Source organism: Muscardinus avellanarius (genome assembly GCF_963383645.1).
Source record: "Muscardinus avellanarius genome assembly, chromosome: 15".
Taxonomy (NCBI): domain Eukaryota; kingdom Metazoa; phylum Chordata; class Mammalia; order Rodentia; family Gliridae; genus Muscardinus; species Muscardinus avellanarius.
The window spans coordinates 77,450,775-77,463,041 of record NC_137801.1 but is presented as its reverse complement, the minus strand read 5'-3'; the positions used below and the strand labels follow the sequence as shown (position 1 = coordinate 77,463,041).

The 12,267-nt window shown below is 38.8% G+C and overlaps 1 pseudogene across 1 annotated transcript; it reads right to left on the bottom strand.

The window, feature by feature from the left end:
- Nucleotides 1–1,125: 1,125 nt before the first annotated feature.
- On the bottom strand, nucleotides 1,126–2,137 carry LOC308274206 (guanine nucleotide-binding protein G(I)/G(S)/G(T) subunit beta-1-like; annotated as a pseudogene). Its single transcript has one exon. The product of its transcript is annotated as a guanine nucleotide-binding protein G(I)/G(S)/G(T) subunit beta-1-like (transcript).
- Nucleotides 2,138–12,267: the final 10,130 nt, after the last annotated feature.

Below are 12,267 nucleotides of genomic sequence, written 5' to 3'. Positions count from 1 at the left end.
GAGCGTGTTGCTTCTGATATTTGTGCAGAATAGCAACAGGAAGTGGACAGAGCCACCATGGTTAAAAATTTAAGAGGTTATTTCTTAAAAGAAAAAGAACATCTAAGGACTGAGTCCTATATGTACTTCTGAGCATTTCTACAGCATGAGATTCTAAGAGTAAACCCACCCAATAGGGCAAACAATTAAAATTTTTAAAATTTAACTTAGAAAGTCTGGGATCATTATTTTCAAAACATGGATTTGTACATTGTTTCATACACAAATAACCGACTGCCTATCCAAGCACAGGACAGGCATTTCTCTTGAGAACAGGTTCCTGATGGTGGGGCGAGTGGGGTAATGTTAGATGACACTAAACTTCCCTCCAACTTCACAGGAAACCCAGGGGAGTGGGGACTGAGCTGCCTGTGGGGAGGACAGGCCAGGAGGGAGGTGCCAGATCTGAGTCTGCCCCTCGGCAAAGGGGCAGGACTCTGACCACACATTTGCGATGGTCACAGCACAAGCTCAGCGACTTGCTTCCCAGCTCTTCCACACGCTGTTTCTGAGTGCAACAGTCAGGTGATACAAGACAAAAATAAAGAGCCAGGGCTGGACGGTGCTGCCTGGTCTGAGGCCTGCCCTCAGAACGCTTCTGTCTGACTTCTGAACACACAGGAGCTTATTTAAAAAGGAAATATGAATGCTTCCAAAATCCTGCCACAAACATGACTTGAAATTTAGAAATGATTACAAGACAAAGTCCTCAACTGGTTTTGCATGAATGCCACAAAAAAGGACCACTGGTTTAAAAGTCAAATAAACTAGTGAAAAGGTGTGTCTGTTTCACAATTACACTCAGGTGTGCCTTCAGTTTAACATCTTTATTGTAGGATTTCCTTTTAAAACTCACCCAAGACAAAAAAGAAAACAAAGACAATGGCTCCAGAGGAATGCACAATTTGTTTGTTTACAGCACAGAGCTCCTTCTCAGTGGATTGTGCTCTTGGTTTCAGCAATAAGTGAAGTTCCGAGGGGAGGTGGGTGTCCACGTTAGTATGGTTGGATAGGATATGGTATCACTGTAGTGCTTCAAGGGTGGAATGGTCTTCCAGTCACCATGGCGTCCACCTGCTACTGGTGTTAGTTCCAGATCTTGAGGAAGCTATCCCAGGACCCTGTTGCCACAGCCATGCCATCATCAGTTATCCCCAGGCAGCTGACGAGGTTGCCATGTCCAGCCAAGACACCTGCTCTGTCAGCTTTGGGACGTTGCAGTTGAAGTCGTGGTACCCAGCAAGGAGGAGGCGCCCGCTCTTGGAAAAGGAGACAGAGGTGATCTGGCATGTGATGTTGTGATGGGAGTAGGTCATGAGCTCCTGGTCTGCACGGAGGTCAGCCTGCAGGTGGTGTCATCTGAGCCGGTGGCAAACGCGTTGCCATTTGGAAAGAAACAGATGGCGTTGATGTCAGACTCCTGGCCTGTAAAGGTCTGCCTGCACATCCCTTCTCGGTCATCCCAGAGCTTAGCTGAGGCTTCACAAGCACCAGAGACGAACAGTCTGGTGTCTGGAGCTAGAGACAGGCTCATGACGTCTCCAGTGTGTCCGGTAAACATGGTCGTCTGCTGGCCAGTCTCGATGTCCCACAGGGCACACGTGGCGTCTCCCGAGCTGGTGACGATCTGCTTGTCATCCAGGAATCGGCAGCAGGACAAGTAACCTGCATGTCCCACCAGCTCATGATTCAAACATACATTCCCTTCGCGCATTTTCAGATTGTAAATGGAGCAAATATTGTCCAGGCCACCACAGGCCACGTAGTTCCCAGAAGGGGCGTGTGCACAGGTCATGACCCAGGAGGAGCGCAGAGGGATGGCGTGGCCCTTGTTTGTGGTGTAGCTAACCCAGGTGATGAGCTTTCCATCCCGAGAGGCACTGACGAGAAGCCTGGAATCCGTGCCCCAGTGCATGGCATAGATCTTGGCCAGGTGCCCCTCAGCGTTCTCCTGGTGCGCATCTGGATTCTTCCCACTGGGTCGGTGTTGTTTGCAATCTGAGAGAGAGAGAGTTGCATCTGCACATGGTTTTTGAGCATCTTTAATTTAGTTTTTAAGCTGTTCCGCCTCCTGCCATAACTGGTCAAGCTCACTCATCTTCAGGTCGTATGCTTTCGGTGCTATCTCAAAGAATTCGCGATCTTAATTCGGAAGTGCTTCTGGCTGGTCTCCAACACATGTAACGCTCGCGGCCGGCGGGCAGAGCCGGCTAGCCTGGTCGGGTCCGTGGCGCTTCTCCAGTCCCGGCCTGCTGCCCCCTGCCTCTCAGACACCTCCAGCCATCGGTGGTCCCTGCCTGCTACAGTTAGCATTTAAAATTTATAACAATCTAGTTAGAATTCTTACCAACTTAGATTTAATATCATATAATATTCCTCTAAACATGCCCTGTCTTCCTCTTTTATGTTGTCAAAATTATATCTTTATACATTGAATATCCATTAAAAGATGTATAATTATTGTATTATACATCTATTTAAAATCACTCAGAAAATCAAAAGAAGCTACAAAGGAAGAATAAAATATCACTGCTTTTATATTTACCAAGACAATTATCTTTACCAGAGTTTTATATTTCTTCATATGAATTTTGGTTATTTTTCAATATCTTTTATTTCAGCTTAAATGGCTTCTTTTATCATTTTTTTGTTGGGCAGGTCTACTAGTAATAAATTTACATATTTTTGTTAATATCTATATTTCTTATTAATTTTAGGATTATTTTGCTGCATATAAAATTTTTTTTTTCAGGTCTGGGATTGGAACCCAGGGGCATTCGACCTCCGAGCTACACCCCCTGCACTACTTTTTGTTCTTTTTATTTTGAAACCGGGTCTCACTGAGTTGCAGAGGGCCTCACTAAGTAGCTGAGGCTGTCCATGAACCGCGATCCTCCCGTCTCAGCCTCCCAAATGCTGGGATTACAAGCATGCGCCATCACGCCCGGCTAAAATTCTTATTTGACAAATATTTTTTTTTCACCACTTAAAAATATCATCATAGTTTATTTTGGCTTCCAGGGTTTCTGACAAGAAATCTGATGTTAATTTTATAGATGATTTGCTGTACATGAGAGTCGCTTCTCACCTGTTGCTATTGTTTCTCCCTTTCTTAACTTTCAACCATATGTCTGTGTGATTCTCTTCGCACTTATCTTTCATGAAGTTCATTGAGTTATTTTTTAGAGAATGTGAATTTGTATTTTCTGTCAAATTTGGTGATTTGTTAGCATCAAATTTTCCTTCACCTTTTGTCTTGGCTCATTGTAGGAGTCCTGTTATGCATATGTTCCCAAGCCTAATGGTGTTCTATCAGTCTCTTAGGCTAAGCTCATTTTGTTTATTTGTTCTTTATTTTGTATTATTTGTTTCAGAATTTCTACTTAGTATTTTTAATTTTTACCAATGTATTAATATTATCCATTTGTTCCAATATTGTTATCTTACTTTCCTTTAGCCTTTTGTCTTTGGTCTCCTTTAACAATTGGAACACAATAGCATTTATTTATGGTCTTTGTGTAGTAATTTTCATTTTTGTTTCTCCTCAGGGACATTTTCTCTTAATTTCTTATGGAAATGAGCTATACATTTGCTTCTTTGCATGCTTAGGCAACATTTGATGAAAAGTAGACATTTTAAAACTGTAATGTGGTAACTCTGGAAATGAGAGTTTTTAACATCTCTGAACTGTGTTTTTTGTTTTTGTCTGCCATAGGCTTTAGTTATTTTTAGTGACTTTTCTAAAGTGTATATTATTTTCCATGTATGGTCCCTTAAGTTTCTGTTTCTTTAGCTAGCTAATATTCATGCCGTATTTTGATAGAAATATCCTGGAATGTCAACAGCCAATGTGTGTGTGTGTGTGTGTGTGTGTGTGTGCACGCGCGCGTGCTGAGGGAGAAACTTTGCCCTTTTATTGGAGATTTGATCCTTTGATAGGGCACTCCACTGCTTAGTCAAATGGCTTAGGATATTCTTAAGTCTTTTCTGAGTATGCTTCCTGCACTAGGCATGTGCATAAATAAGTTACCTGTTAAACACAGCTATTTTTCAGTATCATAATTTCTTAAAGAAATGTTCTCTCCAGCTTTTCCTTCCAGCCTTTTTGACTCTGTTGTACACTATAATCAGTCTTCTGCCCAGGTAGTTATGTGTTGTTAATTTACCTTAAAATGTTTTTGAGTAGTTCCTTCTGCTTTACTGTCCTGAGTTCTGGATTAGATGAAATAAAGACAAGTGTCTTGTGTTCATTATTCTCCCAAAATGTGTTAGAGCACACAAACTGTATTCGTTGAAAATAAGGATTACTCTGCTCCATCTACTGCCTGGACCCAATGTCCTACATTAGGAATGCGGGTTGCCGTCATCAAGCCCGCTGCTGAGCTGAGCCAGGGAGGACCTGGGGCAAGTGAAAGGAGAGTATCACAAACCTATCCTACCAGTTTAAACTTGGCAACTTTCTGATTTAGCGTTCACCTGGTTGCTGTAAAACTTTTGACTGTTTTCCAAAGTTCTGACACAGTTGGTTTTGACAGTTTTTGCTTGATTTTTAAAAATGTGTCTGTGAAGAGATGGGGGCCTTGGCGCTGCCTGTGCCATTGATTCTGCTTATATCTCTTCCTCCATTTTTTGTGTGATCTCTCTTTGATCATGTGAATATTACAGAAATATTCCTTTGGAGGGATCAGCCTCCTGTTTCTCCTTCATCCCCCTCTAAGATCCTTGAAACTTTTATTTTGTTCTTTTTGGTTTATGTGAGTGGCTTTGTGGCTTTATGTTATATTTGTGGGCATATGTATGTGGGTATTGAGAACATTTGGGTGAGGACAAATTAGAGGGTCCAGTTGGCAGATAAATTTTAAATCATCCATAATTAGGTGTCTCTAAATATGCATTCCTTCTTGTATTGAATGCCCTGTGATAAAATGAGCATAGTTCTCTCTTGGTGAAGCATATTAAGATGGGATTTTGGAAAATATTAATAATCAGGAACTTATCAGTCTAATAAAAGGGACAGCCAAATGTTTATTGAAGCTTGTCACTGTCAAGCTCATTGTGTTCTGGTTTATAGGGAGTAAGAAATAACCATTATGAGGGAATTAACACAGTAAAGTATAAATCTTGCAAGTAATTAGGCAGCTGTATATTTATCAGTACAGAATGTATTTTAATTTTTAATCAGAGCTTTTGTTCCAACTGACAAAATAATGGCTTGTTTGCAGTCTTCCAGTGAAGCAGATTTCCCAAAATGGGATTTGGTGCCCCAGTGGCCCCTCTGTGTCTCATTTGCCATGAAGTTATATGTATCATAGCATCCCTTCAGTGAGAGGCCCCTAGGAAATGCCATGGAGCTTTCAAATTGGCTGTATTTTCCCCATTTTTGATTCATAAGGTAAATAAAAATGGTCTGTTTTAGCAATGCAGTCCCACTTACAGGGGAATGAAAGAGAAATATTATTACAAATGTACTGACGTTATTACATGAACAGCCAAAATAGTTTTTTATGTGGACTTAGAATGCAGATTAAATCTCCAGAGAAACTTCAGAATTGAAGAATTCCAATGCAGATTGCCGTTCTGTTGCTCATTGCAGAAATCTTCTCGCTTATCTTCAATGCAATCATGAACACTATGTCTATAATTTACATGCAAATGATAATACAATTTGAGAAATATACCTCTGTATCTCTAGCAATCATTTTCTAAAGAAAGATTATTTGCAAAGATATGAAGGTGTCTCTGGACATTTGCTAAAATACTGGAGGGAGCTCTGGAATTTAATAAGAAAACCTAATATGAATTCCAGTTCTCCAGTTTGTTAGTGATGTAGCTTGGGCAATTGTTTTTTTTGCCTTCTATGCCTTAGTTTCTTCATTGGTAAAATGGGGATCATTCCATCTGACTAAAATTTTGCTTGATAGCCATGGGGATTAGACATTACATTGAAAGAGAAAAAAGTAGCATGATAGAAGAAAAAAAATGGATTTTGATTTTAATAATTTTGGGCAAGTTACTTAATCACTAAAGATCCTCTCTTTAGTGGACATAATTACTAAATTATGTCCTCCATGGATATTATAATGACAAACTCATGGGTTCTTTTGAGAATTTTCCACGATCCAGGCAAAATTTCTTAGAAATTTTTAGAAAATTTCTTTCTAAGAAATTTTAGAATTAGAAAAGTTTAGGAATTCCATCATGTTTGTTGAATGAGTAAACACAGTAAGACCTTCCTGTTCTTACAAGCTCATGTAAACTCTGTTGATGAAAACACAATAGACTTTATTATAGGTTGACTTGGAAAACCAGAAAGTTTGTTCAAAAGAAATTTGGAATGATATCTGACTCATGAATGGGTACTAAGCCTGTGAAAGATCATTGTAGGGGAAAGCACCCAGGAAGAAAGAAACAGGCTTATCTAGAAGAACTCATGAGCATCTACTCATGAGAATCTACTCATGAGAATCTGCTCCTGAGACTCTAGTCATGCTTTTATTTCATTTATTGGGTGTCAGGTGCAGGTCATTGATATCTAGGTCTATAAGGAAATAGAACTTCCTTTTTCTTTATCCAGATTTCCTTCTTTGCTAGACATGAACAATAATCATTATTGTTCAGACATTTAGGATGTAGAATGTAAGGACCCTTGCCAGGGGTAATTCTCTTAGTAAAACATGAAGAACTAAGCTGTCAATGAGAAAGGATGAACTGTCTATGCTCCTGGAGATGCAGAGGCATGTCAAGCAAAAATGCGCTGACCACTTACCATTATGCCAACTCCAGTGGCATTGTACCACCTGGTTTCTCTGCATCCAAAGTTTTACTTCCATCATTGTGTCCTGAGCTATCACATGATGGTTATATGACTGCAGGCTAGTTATCTTTCCTTTGGGGACTTCAGTTTCACATCTGTAAAAGGCACAGGCTACATTAGATGGTCAGTTGACTCCTGACATGCTTTCCCATTGTATCTACCTTACAGGATGTGACTGTGTGCACTGGAATCTCAATGTAAAGATGATGGTTAACAGGTGCAGTTTTTCAAACACTTGAGGGATAGTCCTCCTTTGAGCTGGATACCAGACTGGCTATTTTATACCCAATTTCATTGTGTAGTGAATTGTATTAGCAAGATTTGTCTCTTTTTGGATCAAGAGCACCAACTTCCACTCAGCTGACTATTCCTCTCCTTGCAACCCCACTGTGACCTGTGTACTTCCAGCCCTGGTGCTTTGGGATTCACAGAAAACATTTTCACTTCTCTCAACCAAATCTTACTGAGGCAGTCCATGATGTTAAAGAGACATGGGTCCTCTTCCTAGGCTGGCACTTGGCATCTATGCGGCTGTTTAGTATCACTCTGCCTTAATTTTTCACCTTTAAAAATAAGCATAATGGATAGGTTATGGGTGAATTTAGACAATTAAGTTGGGTAATGGCAATGAACTTTGGATATATTACCTGAAGCATAGTAGGTTTAAAAAATAATATATATATATTTAAAAAAATCTTTGATTTCACTGGGCATGGTGGCACACTCTTGTAATCTTAGCATTTGAGAGGCCGAGACAGGAAGATTAAGGTTTGTGGACAGCCTCAGCTATTTAGTGAGTCCTTTTGCAACTCAGTGAGACCCTGTTTCAAAATAAAGAATAAACAATAGGGCTGGGGATATAGCTTGGAGGCAAAATACCCCTGGGTTCCATCTCCAGTACTGCAAATTTTTTTTTTTTTTTTGGTTTCTACAGAGAAGTTTTAAGTCATTTCCTAGCATCAGGAAGACAGGTATGTAAGGCATTTCTCATTTCCTTCTATTTCAGCTTGCATAATTGCCTACTTTGCTTTTGTGGGAATGCTTCATCTCACTGAACATGGTGGAGAATCCATCATTTTAAGCATATCACCATATTATGTGATGGTACCTTACTTCATTGGCTGCCTGTTTGTTGATTAAACTAAGAGGAGAGACATGAGGCAGATAATGATCATTTTTCATCTTCAGAAAACCAAATGTTAACTGGATGAGTTAGTAGACTTAAGGATCTACTTTTTAACAACACTGTGCAGGTTAATAGTGCTTGTGGATATAAGAGAGTTTCATGAGTAAGGTTTCTCAAAAACCTCAAGTGATGAGGTTCCATCAATGCCACAGATAGTAAGAGAGGTTGAGACAGGTGATAAACACTTTAGGTTTCTTACATTATGTGTCTCTATGACACCTATACAACTCTGCCATTTGTATAGAAAATGTGTAAATGAATGGAAAGTGGTTATTTTCCAATAAAATGTTATTTATTGTCACTCTGATTTGAATTTTTTATTATCCTTTTTAAAATTTAAAAATATAAACATCATTATTAGCTCCTTTTCAGTACAAAGACAGGGGAAGTGGGTAGTATGCTGACTCTTATCTAGAGTTGCGTCCATCCACAGAGTCACAAATTATAGAGTACAGAACATGACAAGACTTCAAAATTATAGAAAAATAGCTGTTGGATGGGTCCAATCTCCTGGGTATCATCAGATTGACATGCTCTGCCTCACCCAGAAACTTGGGCTGAACTTTATTTGACAGTACTGGCTAATCCTTATGTGCAGTCTGGGGACCATCAGGATTTGTAGAGGACATGAAGGACACTGAAGACTCTTGACAAACAGATTCTGGCCCCAGCAGGTTGTGACCTACTTGTTCTTATTATTTTAAAAATGTTTTCTCTCAAAACTATTTTCCCTGGTCTACTTATTTTGACCTATCATCTTTTATAAAACATTCCCTTGTCTTCCTGGTGTCCTACCAAATGAATGCACTGAGACTTTGTTGAAGCCCAGCTTGCTTTACAAGGAGATTTTGTGCAATGTAGGTGTATTCTTGATCAAGGAAGTTTACTTACTAAAGCGTGAATCTGAGCTTCTGATACTCCCACCCAAAATAAATGTTGTAGAACAGAGTTTCTGGTATGCACACACACTGACTCTTGTTTTTTATCTTGGTACTAGGGATTGAATCCCTTCTACCTCTAAGCTACAACCTCAGCCCTTTTAAACATTTATTTTGAAATTGGGTCACATTAAATTGCTGAGACTGGCCTACAATCCTCCTGTCTTTGCCTTCAAGTACTAGGATAAGAGGCATGTGCCATCACATCTGGTATACACTGACTGTGTGTGTGTGTGTGTGTGTGTGTGTGTGTGTGTGTGTGTTACTAAAGATGGAACCTAGGTCTATTCTACCTCCGAGCTATACCCCAAGCACTAATTTTTATTTTGAAACAGGGTCTCACTGAGTTGCAACCACCCTTACTAAGTAGCTGAAGTGGTCTATGAACTGTGATCCTCCTGTTTCATCCTCCCAAAAGCTGCGATTACAATGTGTGCCACCATACCCTACCACACTTACTATTTTTAAATGTCCTCTACTAATTAACCCAAATATAGAAATCTGTGTTTTTCTCCCCTATTTGCATAAACACCTGAAAATAATAATAATCACTGAAGAAAATGTGAAGTTTGGCTCCACCATGTGCCAGCTAAATGACCTTCAGTAAATTTTCTAAATTTTTTCAAGGGCATTTGCTAATATCTTCCTTTCTAGTGTTGTAAGCACCTATCATTTTTATTTTATTTTTATTTTTGCAGAACTGAAGATTGAACCCAGGGGCATTCTACCCCCAAGCTACATGCCTAGCCCTACTTTTTTGTGTGTCTGTGAAACTGGGGATTGAACCTAGGGGCATTCTACCTATGAGCTACACACCCAATCCTATTTTTTAATTTTTATTTTGAAACAAGATCTCACTAAGTTGTGGAGGGCCTCATTAAGTAGCCGAGGTTGGCCATGAACATGCCATTCTGCAATTCTCCTGTCTCAGCCTCCTAAGTAGTGGGATGACAAGCTGAGCCACTATGCCCAGCCCTCACTTTTTAAAGCATGTAAAAAATAAATGTATTGATCAGGTTTAATTTATTTGTATTACCTAATATGTGTGTTTTAAATCATGTGGAAATATATTTTAAGTATTTTAAAGAATTTAAAGAGAACATTTATATGTACAGATAAATATACTGCAACAGAGGGTATGGATTAAATAAAACATTTATATATGTGACTTTTGATTTGAAGAGCTTATTTTTGAATAAGAGCAGTGTGATATAGTAGAAAGAGCACTGAACTTAGAGACAAGAAAATAAAACATTAGTTGCAGGCTTGGATTCATTCCTAATTAGTTATGAAGGAGAGAAAAGTTGCCTAGTATCTCAGAATAACAATTTCTTCATTTTACCAATGGAGATATTAGCCTTTGCCTTCATCACATAATTAAAGAATCAATTTAAATAATAGAAAATGTTTCATAAGACATAAAGTGTTTTTCAGGTGTAAATTTTGTCTCATGAGCATAAGTTTTCTTCCCTGTAGCACCTTGGAAGTGCGCTCAATGATTCAAGGGATCCAGAATTTGGAAATCACTAACAGAAAACATCAGTGAAAATAGTGAACCCGTGTAAACTTTTATTGACAGGTAAAGTAAACTTACTGAGTTTTTCTGTATATGTTTAGGAGATCTACTTCAAAGTGCCCTTTGTCACAAATCAAAAAGTACTCTCAAAGCTTACCTAGTGTATTTTCACTAAACCCTGAAGTAGATTTCCCCCACCTAGTCCACAAATGTATATCTACTAGTTTTCTTGAATCTCCTTATGCAACAAAATGTTGGGTCACTTAAGCAACAGGACTCCAGTGCTCCCTTTAGATATGGAGAAAGCAGAACAATGTCTTTGCCAGAGTCATGGGGAGAAGAAAATTCCTTTCCAGTTTCTGTAGAAGGTCAGACAACTGGCAGATTTTATCAGAGCAGTCAAGCAATTAGTTGAACTAATTGTTTCCCTGCAATGCCTTTTTCTGAATATGCTAGGTGTTAGAGTCCAGAGGGTTGATCCCAAATTACTTGCCTGATCAGGTAGTATCCAATGCTATAGGCGATATAACTGAAAACAAAATAAAGCAAATACAATTAGAAAGTAGCCACAGGGAGTCCCTTTGTTTTCTTATTTTCTCTCTACTTTCCATGCATGAGAGAAAACACATGACCCTTGACTTTCTGAGACTGGTTGGTATCATTTAGAGAGAGAGATCAGTAGAAAATTGGAAGAAAATTAGGAGAGAAAGGTGGGGAGAGGAGAAAGGATGGAGGAAGAAAACAGTTCAAATAATATTATATTCATATACTATCACTACCAATCTCACTAACATGAAGGGATGGATGGGCTAGAGAGGGATGTACACTAAGTAATGGGTACTATATGACTATTTCTTTGAATATCACTATGAAGCAAAATTACCATACAGCGATAAAAGTGTAACAAAGAAAAAGAAAAGAAAGAAAGATAGCAGTCATAGGAGGTTTTTTATATGTAGGGTACTTCTTTTGTTTCAGTGTCTTTCTCCTTCATGGGGTTAAAAAAAAATGCTCCAGTTTTAAATATAGAATCACCAAACAGTACTGTATCAAGTCATTATAGGGTTAATAATTATTTTTTATTTGTCAAATTGATGAAGAACTTTTCATTAAAACATCAGTATGTCCATCATGAGAAAATAAAAGTAATATGCAGAAAACAATGAACTAAGCCGGGCGTGGTGGCACACACTTGTAATCCCCGCGCTCGGGAGGCAGAGACAGGAGGATCGCGCAGGTTCGAAGCCAGCAGCGTGCGCTGGCTTAGGAGACCCTGTTTCCAAATAAAAATATAAAAATAAGTCTGGGAGTGTAGCCTGGAGATAGAAGGGCTTCTAGGAACCCCAGTACCACCAAAAAAAAAAAAAAAAAAAAAAAAAAAAAGAAAACAACAAATTACCAGTTGATAAGAGGAAAAGGAGGCCTTTAATTTATTGATGTGGTTTTATAACAATGCTATGTAAATAAGCACTTCCTCAAATATATCCATTTGGCAAGATTTCATTGATATTAACATCAGACACAAGGAAATACAGGGTGCATGATGTTTTTAGGAGAACAAAATTGTGCTAAAAAAGAATTAACAGAGAATGTATGGATGAAATAGCTGGATAACCATAAAGGAAAAGTACCATTAGGATCTGTGGAAGCTTATCCTTATGCTCGTCTTTAATTTCTAATCATATGCCAATTATATTTCTTAAATCTCTATGTCCAGCCCAATTTTGTTCTCTGCATTTCAAACCCATAAATCCAATTATCCAGTTTTATATCT